This window comes from Rhinopithecus roxellana, chromosome 9 (genome assembly GCF_007565055.1).
Source record: "Rhinopithecus roxellana isolate Shanxi Qingling chromosome 9, ASM756505v1, whole genome shotgun sequence".
Taxonomy (NCBI): Eukaryota; Metazoa; Chordata; class Mammalia; order Primates; family Cercopithecidae; genus Rhinopithecus; species Rhinopithecus roxellana.
In genome coordinates this window covers 3,287,282-3,307,283 of record NC_044557.1, presented here as the reverse complement: position 1 = coordinate 3,307,283, position 20,002 = coordinate 3,287,282, and the positions used below count along the sequence as shown (strand labels likewise).

At 37.6% G+C, this 20,002-nt stretch overlaps 1 protein-coding gene across 1 annotated transcript in view; it reads left to right on the top strand.

Annotated features, from left to right (window-relative positions):
• The window catches only part of UNC5D (unc-5 netrin receptor D), a 584,232-nt gene that overhangs the window by 124,698 nt on the left and 439,532 nt on the right, over nucleotides 1–20,002 (top strand). The window lies entirely within an intron of this gene.

Sequence of the window (20,002 nt, the reverse complement as noted above, 5' to 3'; positions counted from 1 at the left end):
GTGTAGGGGAGCCTACTTTGCCTCGTCTGCCTGTTTCCCCCATACGAAGCTACTCCAGAAATGTGATCAGCGCTCAGTATATAGCTACATAATAAATTGTGATAAAATTCTCTCTTTAAACACTTACGAGCTTAGTCACATTTTTTTCTACTCCCTTTACTGCTACAGTACTCCCTCCTTATCTTTGGGGGATATATTCTGCAACCCCCATTGGATGCCTTTAGGCATCCAACTGTGGATAGTCCTGAGCCCTGTTGTCACCAGTTGCAACACATTTTTGTTCACGACGTCCACCCACAAATTTAATACCTTTTCTATCTTAACTGAGCACTTATCATGGTCTGTGGCCATTCATATTTCAGTTTGAGGCATGACAGCAAAAGTAGTATGAATTTCTTTTTCCTTGACAATTTCGTGGATGGAAGGTGTATTCTTATCATAGATCTTACCATAACAACATCAACAAAGATGTGGGGTTTTTTTTCTTCTCCTTATTCAACTGAGAACTTTAACCCTTTCACTTAAAGGAAGAAATTCACAGCTTTTCTGTAGCCAATCCAAATTGCCTGCATGACTATTTTTGCACTTTCAGGCCATTATGAAGTAAAGTAAGGGTGACTTGAACATAAGCTCTGTGATACTGTGACAGTCGGTCTGAGAACTGAGATGGTTCCTAAGTGACTAATGGGTGGTGAGCACTAACAGCATAGATCCACTGGACAAAGAGATGATTCGTGTCCTGGGTGGGACAGATTGGTATTGCATGTGATTTCACCATCTGCCCAGAGTACGATACTGCTTTAAAATATATATTTTTTTTATTTCTGGAAGTTTTCATTTAACACTTTCAGACCAAGATTGACCACGAGTAAATGAACTGTGGAAAAAGAAACCACAGATGAGGGAGGACTACTGTGTTTCTCTTTTGGCTGCCATCATCTCTTGTTCATCTAGTCTCTTAATTGATTTTCCAGGTAACCAGTTTCATTTCCCTCCTCTCTGCACTGCATCTGAAAGGATCATCCTAATGTAAAAAATCTAATGATGTGATTTCCCAGCTTAAATTCCTTTAATTAATGGCTTTGTTACCACCAGAAAAAAGTCAAATACCTGACAAGTGTCTGAATGACAGCTGCTGCTTTCCTCTGGCTTTATTCTGACCTGTTTCGTTTTCTCACTTGATGTCACAACAGTCTGGATTACATTTGTCCCGCTAACAAGCTTTGCTCATTAACCCCAGACTACTGGGCATGATGAATATTGGATTGCAACACTTTTCCCTTCCCTTTGCTTCTCTCTTGCCTATACCACGTCTTAGGTCTCAGATTGGATGATGGGGCCTTTGCTGACCTACCAAAGCCAGTTAATTCTAATTTTGTGAAGTCTCATTTTACCCTCTTATTTCCCCCATAATGGATATTATTGAATATTACTGTGTTGACTTTCCTTATTTCCTAGTCTATATCTCCTCTTAGGTTACAAGTTTGAGGGAGTAGAAACTTGAGTTATTTGAATGCTCTATTGCTGAAACCTAGAATGGTGCCTGGTAAATTCAACCCTCCAGCCCCTACCACCAAGAATCAGTTGTGTGAATAAGTAAAGCCAATTGTATATAAGGTTTGGCTGATGGCATGATCCTCTGAGTCAAATTTTCACCTGTTTTCATTGAAAACATGCTTTTGCTGACTAGAAGCTATCTAACTTCCCTCCATCCTTTCATCCTCCCTTCCTTCTCTCTTGTTTTTCGCTTATTACCTTCTTGGTAGTGAAAAACAAAAAGCAAGTAAGATTCCCATGTGAGTGACTTCCACATCAATGGGAAGTTACTGCCATTTATAACAACATCTTCCCATATTTATATCAAATTTAGAGCACTGGGAAAAATTTCTCCTGCCCTCAGATCTTTGCTTACTATCTAGACTTTTAGAACAAGCTCCCTGTTTCCAGAAATACCATTTGACCCAGCAATCCCATTACTGGGTATATACCCAAAGTAATGTAAATCATTCTATTATAAAGATACATGCACGCATATGTTCATTGCAGCACTATTCTCAATAGCAAAGACATGGAATCAACCCAAATGCCCATCAATGATAGACTGGATAAAGAAAATGTACATATACAACATGTGATACTATGCAGCCATAAAAAAGAATGAGATCATGTTCTTTTCAGGGACATGGATGGAGCTGGAAGCCATTATCCTCAGCAAACTAACAGAAACACAAAACCAAACACCGCATGTTCTCACTTAAAAGTGGGAGCTGAACAATGAGAACACAGGAAGAGGAATAACACATACTGAGGCCTGTTTAGTGGTGGTGGACAGAGGGAAGGAGAACATCAGGAAAAATAGCTAATGCATGCTGGGCTTCATACCTAGGTGATGGGTTGATAGGTACAGCAAACCACCATGGCACATGTTTACCTATTTAACAAATCTACGTATCCTGCACATGTACCCTGGAACGTAAAAAATGTTTCCCATTCCTGTCTGCTGTATCATGTATTTAAATCATAGTCCAATATTCATGCCTCCTTCAAGGAATGTTCCAGTCATTCCAATTCTTATGAGACATTCTTATATTTCTGAGACACAGAATTATATCCATTGACTGTAATTTATGTTTTCCTATTTATAAAATTATTGAAACTAGTACTGTATTATTTGGTATTTGTGTGGAGCCAATATCACGTAAGCTTTTGTTGGCACTGGGTTTTTATATGAATGAGTTAAGGATTGGTGTATTTAACAGTTATGATTGCCATGAGTAGATAAGGTACAGACAGAAAAATGGCCATAGAGACTATAAGTCTTGGGCCAGGCCTGGTGACTCATACCTGTAGTCCCATGCACTCAGGAGGCTAAGGCAGGAAGATCACTTGAGCCCAGGAGTTCGACGGTGCAATGAGCTGTGATTGCACCACTGCACTCCACCTGGATGGCCAAGCAAGACCCTGTCTTAAAAAAAAAAAAAAAAAAAAAAAAAAAAACAGACAAAAACAGATTACAGACATATAGACCAATGGAACAGAACAGAGCCCTCAGAAATAATGCCACACATCTATCACCATCTGATCTTTGACAAACCTGACAAAAACAAGAAATGGGGAAAGGATTCCCTATTTAATAAATGGTGCTGGGAAAACTGGCTAGCCATAAGTAGAAAGCTGAAACTGGATGCATTCCTTACTCCTTATACAAAAATTAATTCAAGATGGATTAGAGACTTAAATGTTAGACCTAAAACCATAAAAACCCTAGAAGAAAACCTAGGTAATACCATTCAGGACATTGGCATGGGCAAGGACTTCATATTTAAAACACCAAAAGCAACGGCAACAAAAGCCAAAATTGACAAATGGGATCTAATTAAACTAGACTTCTGCACAGCAGAAGAAACTACCATCAGAGTGAACAGGCAACCTACAGAATTGGAGACCATTTTTGCAATCTACTCATCTGACAAAGGGCTAATATCCAGAACCTACATAGAACTCAAACAAATTTACAAGAAAAAAACAACCCCATCAAAAAGTGGGCAAAGGATGTGAACAGACATTTCTCAAAATAAGACATTTGTGCAGTCAACAGACACATGAAAAAATGCTCATCATCACTTGCTATCAGAGAAATGCAAATCAAAACTACAGTGAGATACCATCTCACACCAGTTAGAATGGCAATCACTAAAAAGTCAGGAAACAACAGGTGCTGGAGAGGATGTGGAGAAATAGGAACACTTTTACACTGTTGGTGGGACTGTAAACTAGTTCAACCATTGTGGAAGACAGTGTGGTGATTCCTCAGGGATCTAGAACTAGAAATACCATTTGACCCAGCCATCCCATTACTGGGTATATACCCAAAGGATTATAAATCATGTGACTATAAAGACACATGCACACGTATGTTTATTGTGGCACTATTCACAACAGCAAAGACTTGGAATCAACCCAAATGTTCATCAATGACAGACTGGATTAAGAAAATATACACCAAGGGATACTATGCAACCACAAAAAGGATGAGTTCATGTTCTTTGTAGGGACATGGATGCAGCTAGAAACCATCATTCTCAGCAAACTATCACAAGAACAGAAAACCAAACACCGCATGTTCTCACTCATAGGTGGGAATTGAACAATGAGAACACTTGGACACAGGAAGGGGAACATCACACACCTTGGCCCGTTGTGAGGTGGGGGGAAGGATAGCATTAGGAGATATACCTAATGTAAATGATGAGTTAATGGGTGCAGCACACCAACATGGCACATGTATACATATGTAACAAACCTGCATGTGGTACACATGTACCCTAGAACATAAAGTACAATAAAAAAATAAAAAAGTAGTATATTTCTTTTTGAATGCAAATATTTTTGTTTTAACACTTAGCAAAGATCGGGCCAGTGTGACCTTGTGGCTGCTTTTCTTCCTCAGACTGTGAAGTCTCTCAAAACAAATTCTTCACCCATCTACCAGCTTCTATGTGATTGCCAAACCATGAGATGCAATGACTTCATCACCCCTTTAGAATACAAGTCTCTTTGAATGTATCTTTATTCGTGGACCATCAGAATGTTATCAAAGGTTCTGTGTAAGGGGATTGTGGGTGTTGTGACAATCACGTATGTGAACACCAATGTTCTTTGACATGGGACATTCTGATTAATCGAATAATCTGATTACTAAAGTTTCCACTTACACCATACATGAATTACTTAATTTTGCAAAATACGGTGAAATAAAGTTTCTCTTTTCTTTGAATATCTGTTTTATGTCCCATATATTTTTTTAGCCCCTCAGCATTGAGTACAGTAGTTTATTCAAACTGTATTCTACATCACGTTCATTAAAAAGATGTATTTTTATATGAGGATTCAAAATTTTAGGGTCTAAAAGTATGAATACTGATTATTATTGTACCATGAAAGCCTGGAAGTGGGGCCCCTGCCCCCAGATCTTTGCTTACTATCTAGATTTTTAGATAATGCGGACCTGATCTTTAATGCAGTGAGCCAAATTACTGGACCATTCTGACAATGGAAATAATTAGCCTCTCAGGTATAGATGCTTTTTAATTTCTTCATTTTGAATTATTCTCAGACTTACAAAACAGTTGCAGAAACGGAATAGAGTTTCAGAGTTTCCTTTTTTTCTGAATTACTTGCAATTATTCTAGTTTGCAAACACAAATAATAATGCACTAGAAATCTGGTTTCTTCTAGAGGATTTTTTCACGTTCCTATGCCATTTAATAGTTTCTTTCCCTGTCATTGAGAGTTCTGTCTGCAGCTCATTTATCAAACTCTGGTCAGAATTCTATAATCTGTGTGTTCCAGAATTTTATAATCTGTCTTGTTTAGATGCTGTGTGTATCTCACCATGTCCCAACATCAGTATTGTCTCTGATTTCCTTTTACATGCAAATGTGAATCACCTTTCCAGAAGGTTGTAACATATTGAATTCCTGTAATTCATACTAGAATCTTTCACTTTTGTAGGGAGGGCTTTCATTAGATAATCTATCCTACATTTTGTCAAATGCTTTCTTCCTTTAAGGCAGCTTTTGTGAACTTCATGAAATCAGAGTTATGGAAGATGTGGGCTCTGGTCTTGGGCTTTGCTGAGCTGCTGATTGGCTCGATGCACAGCTCGGCATATTCTCTGGAATGCTGAGTGTGTTCCAGAATTCTATAATCTGTCTTGTTTAGTGCATTGTCTATAGGTTACCAGTCATTACTTGGAAGGAAAATTGTCTTCTGTGTTCCGTGTGTCTGCATGTCAACTACAGCTGTGTTGTAAGTCAAGTATGTGCATCTTTGAATTCAATCTATTAATTTCTGCTGTGTGAGTAAGTATTTTAGGAGTCTGGGAAACTATATGGGCATGGTGGCAGATGCAAATTGTGGCTATATCCATACGAATGTATGTTCCAAGAACTGATGTGAAATTGGCAATATATTTTTTTAAAAATGCACATTGCAGCTACTGACAATGTGTAGTTTAAAACTCCTACTGTGTTTTCTGCTTGGTTTCCACAGATGGGAGAACTGTGATTGGAACACTATTGCAAAATTACTCTTGCTTAAGATAGCTTTATTTTTATTCAAGTTGCTTTTAAAAAGATTTTTAAAATATATATACTCTCAAACATCAAAAGCACATTTGGGCTCATTTTTGAAGAAGGAAAATAAATTTAATGGATGCCAAAATGTCTGAAAACCAGCATGCTTGCCAGGATTGTGATAATGGGATATGGGTGATGAGGGAGTTTCAGGGCAGTTGCAAATATTAAACAAGGTTCAATCATCTGCATAATGAAATGGGAAGAGCTTTGGACTGGGAGTTAGGGGACCTGGGTTCTGGTCTGGACTCTGTTCCAGTCTACCTTATCCACTTTCTTCATGCAAATACTGTCACCTTTCTCTGCTCTGTCAACTCATTTATAGGAAAAAAAGGATGGACTGTATGATGTCTAAGAAGACCTAACTATGGAATCTCATGGCTGTCCTTGATTTTAAAGTGAACAGTAAATAAAATAAATTGAGCAATGTGACCTTATGTTAAGGCTGTGTAACCTCTATGAGACAACACACATTCAGGACAAAAGTCACAAAAATGTAGCCATCATCTAAGTGTCTTATCTCAGAGACCTTCAGGAAGTCAACTCTGAATGCTAAGAATTCCCTCACTAATGGAGTGATTTCTTTTTGGTGGGGTATTGACTATCATTGACACCAGTAGTAAAGCACTAATGGAAATGCACAGATGCATGAGGAGGTGATTAGCTTGCAGCCACCCGAGTCTGGAGGAGGCAGTTTGGGTTCTCAGAATCACTTATGCAATTTGTCTTTCGTTCCTCACAGATGAAATTTTCCAGCCTTGTCCACCATTTTCAATAGTGTGAAGTTTAGCAACAGCTTTAACTGGCCATCTGCTTCAGTTATTAGGCCTCGAATATAATTCTACCTAGAACAACCCAAATGAGTAAGAGATGCTTCAAAAAATGCATATTGACCATATATCAATTATGTGCTATATTGCATTTTATTCGAGGGTACACAACTTTTCATTTTAAGTTTTGAATTTGCAATTATTTGTTATTGGTGGCATCTTCCAATTAAAATTGGTAAACCTTTTGCAATTAGTGGTAAATAAAATCTTGATGCATCTTACATTCAGTAATATCTTTGATTTGATGGGTTATAGTATTAATCTGGAGTATCAGACATGATCTAAGTTTCTTTATAGGAAAATATAATAGAGACAGAAAACCTCCATTAATATGGTTGGGATGTTGGATGTGGAGGAATTTTGCTAAAAATAACTCTTTCACAAGTTGCATTTCACAAGTGAGTCAACTGTCTCATGCCACTCCTCTGTAGCCCTTGCCTGTTCACTTTACTAGCTCGTAAAAAGTGTTTTTATGGAATTAGTACTCTTTAAGTAAATGGATTTTCCTTTTTGCAAATGTACTTCCTTACAAGAAAATAGGTGTAAAGCACTTAGCCCAGAGCCTGACACAGAATAAATGGTAACCATAAAGTGCCTTCTGGGTGGAACACTTTCTAGCTAAGTGCATAGGTTTTGCATTTCCGTATTTAGCTTTCTGTGAGGGTAGCTGTGTCTCACCAGGGGCAATGAAGACCTGAACTTTAATGCAGTGAGCCAAATTACTGGACCATTCTGACAATGGAAATAATTAGGCTCTAAGGTATAGATGATTTTTAAATTCTTCATTTTGAATTATTCTCAGACTTACAAAACAGTTACAAAAACAGAATTCCTGTAAATCTGTCTCTCAGATTTCCCAAACTGACATTTTCAAGAACCACATGCAGTTATCAACATCATGAAATTAACATGATGCAATACTCTTTTCTAATTCAGAGATGAGTATGCCTTTTCAGTAAAGGGCCAGAGAATAAATATTTTTGGCTTTGTTGGCTGTAAGTTCTTCATCTCATCTCTCATTTCTGTTGTTGTAGTAGCTATGAAAGATACTTAAAAGAATAGTAATGGCTGTGTTTCCAAAACCTTAATTATAAAAATAGGTGACCAGCCAGTCTTGGTTCACCAACCCGTAAATCCACAAATTGTATTTCTAATTTGGCAATTTTCCTACTAATATCCTTTCTCTGGTCCAGAGTCCAGTCCCAGATCATGTGTTGCATGTTGTTGTCGTCTTAGTCTCTAATTTGGAACAGTTCCTTCATCTGTTTTTATATTTAATGACGTCAAAACTTTGGAAGCATATTAGCCTGTTATTTTACAGGCCGTATAAGTCCATTTTCACACTGCTGATAAAGACATATCCAAGACTGGGCAGTTTAGAAAAGAGGTTTATTTGGACTTACAGTTCCATGTGCCTGGGGAAGCCTCACAATCATGGTGGAAGGCAAGGAGGAGCAAGTCACATCTTACATGGCTGGCAGCAGACAGAGAATGAGGACGTAAAAGTGGAAACTCCGATAAAGCCATCAGATCTTGTGAGACTTATTCACTACCACAAGAACAATATGGGGGAAACTGCCCCCATGATTCAGTTATCTCCCACTGGGTCCCTCCCATAACACATGGGAATTATGGGAGTACAATTCAAGATGAGATTTGAATGGGGACACAGAGCCAAACCATATTATAAACTATATGTCCACTGGGGCATCTCTGGTATTTCTTCAGAGTTGTATTTAGATTGTGCATTTTCACTATGCATAGCACAGATATATTGTGGTCTTCTCTGCATTATATTAGGAGGCACAATCTTAATTTGTCCCGTTACTGGTGATGCTAAACCAAGTCATTTGGTTAATATGTTATCTGCCAGGTTTCTCCCCTGTAAGCTTATTTTTCCATTTGTAATTTAGAAGTTACAATTTTCCCTTTGTAATTATCATATGGTTATACTTTAAGAATACATAAAATATTGTTTCTCTTTATTCTTTTTCCCATTAACTTTAGCATCTAGTGATGATTCTTTCCTTAAATAGTTAATACTGTGTTTTTTGCCAAATGGTGACATTTAAATTTTATTATTCTAGGCTGGGCCTCGTGACTTATGGCTGTAGTCCCAGCACTTTGGGAGGCTGAGGCGGGAGAATCACTTGAGGTCAGGAGTTTGAGACCAGCCTGGCCAACATGGCAAAACTCTGCCTCTAATAAAAAACATAAAAATTAGCCAGGCATCTCAGCCCCCAAGTAGCTAAGCTTGGGAGAATCGCTTGAACCCAGGAGGCAGAGGCTGCAATGAGCTTAAGTATGCCACTGCACTTCAGCCTGGGTGACAGAGCGAGACTTTGTCTCAAAAATAAAATGATGAGAAAAATACATAAATTTTCGTTATTCTTTCTGCATTTGTCACTTGTTACTCTATGGTAAAGACATGCTTTCTCTTATACTTTATTTCTTTATATTAGCATGAACTCATGGATTATTATGCTTTTGGTTAAGTTTTCATTGCTGTCATTATGTATTCTGTTGGTCAAAATTATCCCATATTTGCCTGCTATGAGGCCCCTGGAATTAGCTGCTGTCTTCTTTTGATGTCCCCATCATTTTCTAAAGCACTTTTCCTATTTTATAATACCACAGGCTATTCCAGGCTCATCTTGTGCTTTGCTTGCTCTGACCCTGGAATGAGGGTGTTTTACCAGTGATTCCTGGTTTCTTTTATTACAGAAGAGTATTTGGAAACCATGGTCGGGGGGCAGTAAGGCATGTTATTGTTATTGGAGTAACATTGGTTTCAGGCCTTCTCAGTGAACAGAACTAGAAAATGTACATGCATATATGTGCACACACATACACATATATACACACATTTGTATATATTTCCATACCTATCAGTATATTTATTAAAATCCACAAATTTATCCCAGTACCTCTAATTTCAGTTTAACATAATAAAAACCTACCCCTTCCGTATTTCTTTATTTCTAACTCTTTTCCATTGTGGAAGTTGGCTACCATTATAAATGATATGCTTGCTTATTTGTTAATTGAGGAATACAGAAAAGTAGTGTTGAAATTTCTAACCCATACCCCTGTGAAAGAAAATCTATTTGTGTGAAGTTCTTTTTGTCTTCATAGAGTCAATTTAGTATTTCCAAGGTCATATAGATTATCTCAGCATTTCAGTGTGGATCATGCTAGGCATTTATAATAGAGTTAGTTTCATTTGTGGGTGGTATGTCATCTTCTCATCTGTAATTATTATATAATGTGTGAAATATGATCATAGTTCTGAAGTCAGAAATACATGAGAAGTTATACTCAGAGAATACCTCTTTCCCATCCTTTCTGCCTCAATCCCGATTGCTCATTCTTACCATTCCATTCCCATTATCTCCTAGGTGTAGCCCATCTCATTAGTGTCTGGTATATCCCTCCTGTGTTTCATTTTGCACAACTGAGCAGATACATAGATATTTTTTACACAGTCTTCTATCTTCAGTAGGAGAGAGGTTGGGTTAACTTTTGTACATTCTCACAATGGAGGGCTATGTAACTGTCTCAGAGGATGAAGATCTCTGCGAACTAATATAGCAATAATTCCAAAATATATTGGTATCTGAAGAAAACCAATACATGAAAAACAGTTTTAAGAAAAGATTCCAACTGGAAGCCCCTACAACATGTACCGTCACACGGTTCTTTTCCTACCACTGTTTTTGTCCAAAATTCTGCCACTGGAGGATTATCTTTTTAGGCCTTCACACCAGCCCCTGCAAAAAAAAAAAAAAAAAAAAAAAAAAAAATGCAACTGTGAAGGATAACACAGTTAAGTGGTCACTTGCAGGCAGAGGAAATGTAAGCTAAAGATGGTAGGTATAATTCCTGTAGATACCAGGTACCAGGAGAAATGGGGAAGGGTATCACTGAATGGGAATAGAATCCTGGTATTAAATAAAATAGTTTTTCCTTCTATAGGAAAGCTAGGCTTAGCTCTAGTTAATGCTTTGAGTGCATTTTATTAAGAAAAATATTGAGAGTTGAATGAAAAAATAACATGGCAGAAGCCCTGACCTGAATGGTTTCACCTGTGGTTTATATTAACTGGGCAGTGAAAGAACTGCCCACATTTTGGGGGGAGGAAAGAAACAGAAGAATAAGTAAGACACAGTAAATCCCTAGCCATAGTAAGTCACTGAAACAAATTATAAGACATTTAACAACCTATTCACTATTCCCAAAATATTATGGATTTGGGCAGAGTGGGAAAGAGAGAGAGGAAAGAGGTGATCCCATATGGATTCCTGGGATGCTTGGCCAAAATGTAGGCATTCTTGGAATTAAACCCCATTTAAGTGAACTAATTGCATTTTTTTTTTTTCCTAAACCAGGCATCTTGGAGTGTTTGAGGGCACATAGGTTCCTATTTTTTCACTGGTTTTCCTTGTTCCTTACCCTTCCTTCAAGATGCCAAGGACCTTCTTCCGTGTGCCCCAGCATCCCATTTCTCTCTTGTCACATGGGCTTGTGCATGCACTTTACATGCATACCTGCTCGCACTCCACTCCAAACATAAGCCACTTTATTTTGGCTAATTACACTTGATCTTCAGGTCTCAGGTTAGATGTAACTTCTCAGGCAGTATTTTTCTTGACTCTCCAGAACTGGTGAGAGTTTTCTGTTTTCTATTTGTTTTGTCAGCTCATCTATCAAAATGTCCTCCATTTGCTTACATAATTGTCCACTTACCCTTCCTGTAAAGTCTTTGTGTGCAAAGGCTGTGTCTATCATGTATATCATTAGATTCAGCTACAGCAGTGTTAAACGCCCACAACCTATTTACTAAGTGAATGATTCATCAATGGTCCAACAATTTAGGATGCTGGATAATGTGCATTCTAGATCCTTCTTCCCCTGCATAATTAAGAGGCTATGGATATAATTGGGAATGTATTGAAAAACAGTTGAAAAACAAAAACAGGGCTATTGTGGCATGATTACCATCGTCTAAGATATATTACATATTCTTCGTTGTATGGTAGACAGCCTGATCAAACCCTAATCACCTAATATTAATGGAAATTATTTTCTTAGCTCATGTCATAATAGAGATCATTCTATTGTATAATCTTTTCTACAACTCCAAGTGGGATACGATTAATAATTTGAAATGTGTAACAATTTGACATGACTCTAGTGGTTCTAATTTAGTTAATGGAAGTAACAACAGGCTGCAGATCTCTTAAAATCATACAAGCAATTTGTTACAGAAGAACTTCATAGAACCTCTCATATACTGCTGTTCATTATGAATCTCTCAGGGGATATAGAGCATTTCCAAAATGATCATGGGGTACTTTTCTGCTTCTCTTCACAACTTCTAGAGCATCATCTAGAATTAGTACATGTTGCTTTCTACCCACCCACCTAACTGCCTGTTTATTGAAAGAGTGATATGTGAATTTTTACCTTCTCTTCCCTTTTCCCATGCTTTCATGCCCTTCCACAATTCCCGTCTGCCATTAAACTTCTATTTTTTTCAATTTATTATTTCCTCTCTACAGGAAGAAAGAAAGATTGATTTCAGATATGCTTTTTTTTTTTTTTTTTTTGTATTGAAAGGAACCCAGGTCTTCCCCAGATGAAAACATAAGCACAAATGAATCATGTTGGGGACTAGTGTGTTGATGGCAGATGTGGGAATGTGCCCCTACAATTTTCCAGAGGAGGAAGAGCATTTGTAATTATTGGGAACATAATAGAACTATTGAACATGTATATCTCAACTGTGTAAACTCTCAAATACTTCACTTCTGTTTCTGTAATGGTATAATAAGGCAAATATAAAAATAGTGAAGTCAAAACTTTAATATGGCATTAGTCAGAGACATACATAAAACAGAGTAGGCAAGAAGAGTGAGTTTATAATGACAGTTCTTTGGGCTGCTGGAGCCTTGGAGTTTGCTTCCACTGGCTCTGATTGGTCTCCTTAGCTTTTTCTACCAAATGAGTCAAACCAGTTAATCATCTTGTCATGCGGTGTGGGACAGAACAAAAAGGCTGGACAGACATAAGTCATTTACAAGGCCCTTTGCTCCTTGCTTTCTCTTTCCCTCGTTTGTTTCTCTATGCGTCTTCTCTATATGTCGCTCTATTTTTAATTTATTAGCAAGCAGGTTTCTTGTAAAGTATGCCCATGCCTACCTTTGTTTTTAATTAGAAGTGCTTTAATAATGTGGGAAAGCTCATGGTGAAACAAAACAGGTCAAATTATGTCCATTAAGTGACATATTTCCAAATGCCTGGCAAAAGAAAGAACTTAAACCTTGTACAACTATAATGAGTTTTATTTAGATTGAAAACATTATTTTGGTTAATTTGCTGTTTTTCTCAATTTTACTTTGAAAAATTTCAAACCTGTAGAGAGGCTGAAACAATAGAATAACAAACTGGTTTTAGAGCTCCTTGTCCAGGTTCACCAATTACTGACATTTTGCAGTATTTTCCACCCCCCAACACACGTGCACACATGTGCGCATGTGCACACACCCACCCACATACACACACACACACTCTCTCTGATACTTTTAAGCCATTTTAAAGATAGTTTCAGATATCTTTACAGTTATACTTCAGCCTATATTCCCTGCAAAAAACAGTCATTCTATTATGTAACCACCCTATCGTATCATACTCAGGAAATTTAATATAAATTAAAATTTTAATATTACCTAAGAAATGTAAATTTAAGATAATATAGATCATTATAATTCAATTGTATATTATGTTAAATATATATAAATAATATGTATTATGTCTCTTATATATTTGTTATGGTCTGAATATTTGTGTCTCTCTAAAATTCATGTTCAAGCCCTCACCCACCATGGGATTTATTTGAAGGTGGTGCCATTGGGAGGTAATTAGGTCTAGATGAGGTCCTGCAGTGGTACCCTCATGGTATTGGGTCCCTTAGAACAAGAGACAGTAGAAAGCTTCCTCTCTCTCCATGCTTACCCATGGAGGAAAGACCATGTAAGGACACAGTGAGAGGGTGTCTGTTTGCAAGCCAGGAACAGAGCCTTCACCAACCCTGACCATCCTAGCACCCTAATCATGGACTTCCAGCCTCCAGAACCATGAGAAAACTAATTTCTATGGTTTAAGCAGCCCATGCTATGGTATGTTGTTATGGCAGTCTGACCTAAGACTTTATCATATTAAATATGGCAGTCTGACCTAAGACTATATCATATTATATAATTATATGTATTATAGGTAATATTTCTTTACCTTCAAACACATTGTACTAATGATGTACAATTTTAAAGTGGAGAGAAACAGTGTTGGTGGTGAGTATACTGTAGTTAAATCACCTATCTCTCAGGTAGTCTCTCTCCCTAGAGGATGAGTTCTTTAAGATCAAAAATCACATGGAGTCCAGGCCTCCTATACCATTTGTCCTTGCATTCTCAGCATCTAGAGTTGAGCCATACTTTGAATTAATTTTATTGACATTAACAGATAGAATGATATTCTTTTAAATCAGATGTTAGGACCTTTTGGAGCAGAATTCAAGTATATACACATTTCAGAGATAGTGGTTTTATAATTAAGTGGAAAACACTAATATGGAAGATTTATGAAGAAAGGTTGAACAAGAGTTCTTATTTCCTGAAATGCTTCTTGCCTCTGTCAGAGAAGGCCTGAATCCATATTAAGTTTGTGAATCTCATGTGCCCACGGTTTTCACCTCTTGACTTGGCCCGAGAGTGCTGGGACTTAGTCTAGTTGGCCTTGTCCATGCATAGATGTGTCCTGTGGAGCTCTTTTTTCTCTTCTAGTTTGTTTTCTTTGTGTACAACCTCTCTGGGAGTAGGCATGATGGTGACTGTGGAATGATCTATAGATAATTGTAGTTTGTCTCGCTTTTTGTCTTTATTTCCCCTCAGAACAGGCTATACTGAGCAGACCTATGTCTCCTGAGCTTTGCTTTGGTAGGGATTTCATTAGCTCCTCCCATGTCAGGCTTTCTGCATCTGTTCAGTAACCAGATTGTCCATGATGTAAGGAATGGAGAATTAAACCCACTCACTTATTTTCTGTGTCGCAATTTTCTCTTCTTCCTGTACCTTTGGATCCTCTCTCCTTCCTGCATTTTTTTCTTTCCCACTCTTGGAAGTATTATATATGATCTTCCATTTCTTTCTTTTCTTCATGTTTCTTATAACTTGAGGCCAATTTGGTGATAGACATTTTATGAAGAATTTCTAAGAAGCTAATACTTTTGGGGTAAAGGCTTTCTCTAAATTGTATCTGTGGTCTTTCAAACGTGAACCTAGTGAAATAGGACTCTGATCATCTACAGTGAAGAATAAATACCATGGATTAACCATGGCTACTCATTTTGAAGGAGGGTTTTCAAACGGAAAATCAAGAAAAGCTTGGGTGCTCTGCCATGGCATATGGCAATGCTAAAATAAAGAAAAAATATAGTTTGTAGTAACAGATGGATTTGAACCACACTTGGATCTGTTGAATACTTTTTAATATTTAATTTACAATGAATCTTTAATATAACATTTAACTAAGTGTTCTGTCATATTCCTTTGAAATGTATAAAGCCTTGTCAATGTAATTGTGTCTAGGAGATTTCCTATGAATATTAAGTATTTAAAATTAAAGCTGTTGTTGAGAAAATGGTAATTTTCTTGAGATTTTTATGGTTCACTTATATTTGTGCTGTTTGAATGTTGTATATATTTCTTAACAGTCTGTCAGCTTCTTCTTTATTTCCTGTTAGCTAAAAAAAGAAAAAAAAAAGGAATCAAATAATGAAAGTAACTTTTAGGCATGGAAATGAAATAAACATGAAAACGATGCTGAGGCCATTGAATCTATTCTGTTTGTTGGTATGGAGTCAAATGCCACAATAGTTTTCTAACAATAGTTGGTTACAACAATGGCTGTAGCTTAATCATAGTTTCTATCCTTCATGGAAATGGGCTGAATAAATGTAGTCACTAAGTAAGTGGTAAAACAACTTAGTCAACCACATCTGAAGATAGCCATGGATAATTTATATACAATTACTTACAGTGTACTTAAGACATTTCATACAAAATTTATTTTTAATTTCTTTAAAAAAGTAGTTTAAAGCTGGGTATGGTGACTTACACCTGTAATCTGAGCACTTTGTAGGGCTAAGGTGGGAGGATTTCTTGAAGCCAGTAATTCAAGACCATCCTGGGCAATATAGCAAGACCTTATGTCTACCAAAAAATAAAGCAAATTATTTACTGGGCATAGTAGTGTGTGCTTTAGTCATAGCTACTTGGGAGGCTGAGGCAGGACGATTATTTGAACCCAGGACCTCAAGGTTGCAGTGAGCTATGATTGTGCCACTGCAAAAAAAAAAAAAAAAAAAAAAAAAAAAACAGAAAAAAGAAAAAAAAGTTTTTCAGATAGCAAAGATGGAGAACATAGCATTTTAGATATGTTCTGATTTATGCTTCATACTTCATATGCTTCATTGGATTGCCACCTCTTAATCGTAATTATAACACCTGGGTCCCATTAATATAGAAAAGAAAAATAACAGTGTTCCTACTTCTAGGCCAAGATGACTTATAACAGTGCCTTCTCTTGCATTTGATGATATTCTGTATTTTGGTTTGTGTTGGGCTGAGATTATCATTTAAAAAAATATAATGGGAAAGAGGATGTTAGAGATATGCAAAGCTCATAGAGAATTATGACTAGATATCAAGCCTTTGTCTAGTAAACACCTGCTATAGAAGAGGAGGGAAGGACATGGCTGAGGATCTATTTTTTCCTGATTTGATAAGAAGAACTTGTACCAAGTTATGGTTTGTTATGCATTTGTAGCTATCAAGACTTCAGAAGACTCACAGGAAAAAAAAAAATGTCCAGGTCATAACTCTCATAGTCTGTTTCTCTGGACATTGCCTGTGCACCATCATACAATTCTGGGTCCTAGAGGTTTTCTTGTTTGTTGGTGTGCTTTTAGTTTTATTTGCCTTTCTGCGTATTACTGGTATTTCCACATAATGTCCCATTAGCTGTATCTGTTTAAAGACAGTTTTATAATCCATCCTCTTAATTAGGACCTGTGGATTTATTGTCCCTTTGAATAAAACCAAACAAGGGTAAGCATTGAATTGTTGTCTAATTGGGTGGATTACAGGGGAATCATCATGACATGGAGGCATCTGCTCTTTAGGTCTTTGATCTTAGCCTCTGATCTGTGTCTAGCTACTCCCTGTACTTTTCTCCCTCACCCTGACCATTTGATAAGGACTTGGGAAGATATATTATTTGATTTGGCTCATCTCTAGGTTTTGTTTTGGTTTGGTTTAGTTTTCGTTTTCTGTGAGATGGAGTCTCACTCTGTCACCTAGGCTGGAGTGCAGTGGTGTGATCTCAGCTCACTGCAACCTTCACCCACTGGGGTCAAGCGATCCTCCCACCTCAGCCTCCCAAGTAGCTGGGACCACAGACATGCACTACCATATCTGGTTATGTTTTTGTATTTTTGGTAGAGACAGGGTTTTGCCATGTGCCCAGGCTGGTCTTGAATTCCTGAGTTCAAGCAATCCACCCACCTTGGCCTCCCAAAGTGTGGGGATTACAGGCATGAGCCATCATGCCTGGATCTAGTTTTTGACTCTAATGTTGAATCAACCTTGTATATTTTGGGTGGTTATGATACTTTTACAGAGAAGCAGCTGGGCTTATCCTACATAGCCATTGTTTGATATCTGAACCTGAAGCTTCAGAAAGGAAATGAATAAGCACTCAATTTCATAATAGGCCAAATGCTCTAATATTTTATTATATTTTTTCTTTTCAAGAGACAGAGTCTTGCTCTGTCACCCAGGCTGGAATACAGTGGCACAATCCTAGCTTACTGCAGCCTTGAACTCATGAGCTGAAGGAATTCTTTTACCTCAGCCTCCCAAGTAGCTGGGACTGTAGGCAATTGTGACCACACACAGCTAATTTAAAACACATTGTAGAGATGCACTCTCACTATTTTACCCAGGCTGGTGTCAAATTTCTGGCCTCAATGGATCCCCCTGCCTTGGCCTCCCAAAGTGCTGGGATTACAACTGTGAGCCACTGTGCCCTGCCTTAATATTTTTATACACTCAATCCATTCATATTTCTTTTGAGCAAATGGTCTCTTTGCCCACTTCAATGAGTGTCAAACTCTATTGTCTTGGAGCCAGTGGTTTGCTTTAGTTTGGGGGCCATGCAAATGGAATCTCAGTTCCCCCTCCATGGTCTGCCCCATTCCCATGCATTGACTAACTTTGATATCTTTTCCTGAAGGGCATCCTTTTCACATGTGCTTCTTCTGCAGCTTCCTATGTAAAAATAAACAGCATCACTAATGCTCAGCCTATCTTGATTCTTTCTGAAGGGTAACAAATGGCAGTGTTGCATTCCAGAATAGTTTTGCTTTTTTAAACAAATAAGAGTGTACAGTGAAATGGATTGTGAGTGATTTGTGTCCCACCGTTCAGTGACATTACTGCACCATATGGTGCTCAGTGAATGATTTCAAACATACTGGGAAATGTTACCTACTCCACAGTACAATAGGCATTTCTTTAAAAACACATGTAGCAATAAAGCATGGACTTATTTAGCCTTCTTTTCTCCTGTCAGCCATATTCTTTTAACAGAGCTTTTATTTTCTAGTTAATAAGCATCACATACTATGAGTCTATGTGCTTGTTCTTGTGCTGGGACATGTGCTGGCGCTGGTGAAGGTTTAATTACTATCTCTGGTGCGATAAAGCTGACAATTCATGCAGCTGAGGGACTCCCTGATAAGGAAGATGATGATGTTATTTTGAATATACCCTGTCTTGAGAACGTATCAGCAATGCGTTTAGGATTGCTTACACTGGAAGGGGATTGAGAGCTGAGAGAAGAGATTAGAGTCAACTATCTGCAGTTGTACACAATTTGAAAGTTTAAATCCCAGAGTTAACTCACAGTTCATGAGTCTAAATTCATATTCACTTTTTTTGTTATTACAGAAAAATTGTGTTGATAGACACGTCACCACAGACAATCTCTTATCTCATTTGAGCACCAGGGTTCCAAAGATCAAACTGATCTTTCTTTCTCAGGCATGCTTTATTTTCCAAAACGGGATGGGAATTATTTCACCTTCAGGGAAGGGGAGAGCAAGGGAGTGAATGATGTAGATTTAAAAGGCTATTTTTTTATGTGAGGGATTTGGTTCAAAAAATAATATGAACTTTGCAGAGAGATCCTGTGGCTGGTGGTGACATACTGGTAGTTTAATGGACATCCTAAATGTGTATTGATGATACTGCATTTCAGTTGGAGAAATTACCACTGTACCTTCACTTTGCTTTTACCATAAACTGTTTCCTTTGCCGTTTAGCACAAGATGTAATTCACTTAAGTGATGACAGAAAGTGTATGTTTAAATAGTTTGTCTGGTGTTCCCAGCCGGGTGTCCAAAGATGATGATGTGATGTTCGAGTTTTAAACTTGAACTGGTGAAAAGAAGTCGGAGGAAAGAAATGTTAATGAGAATGAGTTTTCAAAGGGTAGTGAGCCATTTCCATTGAGCATGAAAAGTTACTATGAAAGCAGTCTCCTTAAGGGCTACAAGATAAGCATGTACAGATTAAAGCATGTGCAAAGCTTTTGTTGATGAAGAATGGACCTAGTATGGTAAGTTAAGTTGCTCACAGAAATGAGAGCAAACCAAAAGGAGACTATTAGGAACTGGCTTCTTCCTCACATCCATGTTCACATCTCATGTCAGGCACCAGTGAGCTCCCAAATGCTTATTTGTTACAGTCTCAAAAGGACACACTAAACTCTCGTTTCATTTTTCTTCAATCTTCCTCTGCCTTTTAGCAGAGATTGCAAATGTATAGCCAGGATCTTCACTGGTTCAGACCTTTTGTGAGGGAAGCAGAACTGGTGACGATGTGGGGTTATAGAATTTTTTAAAAATACATTTTA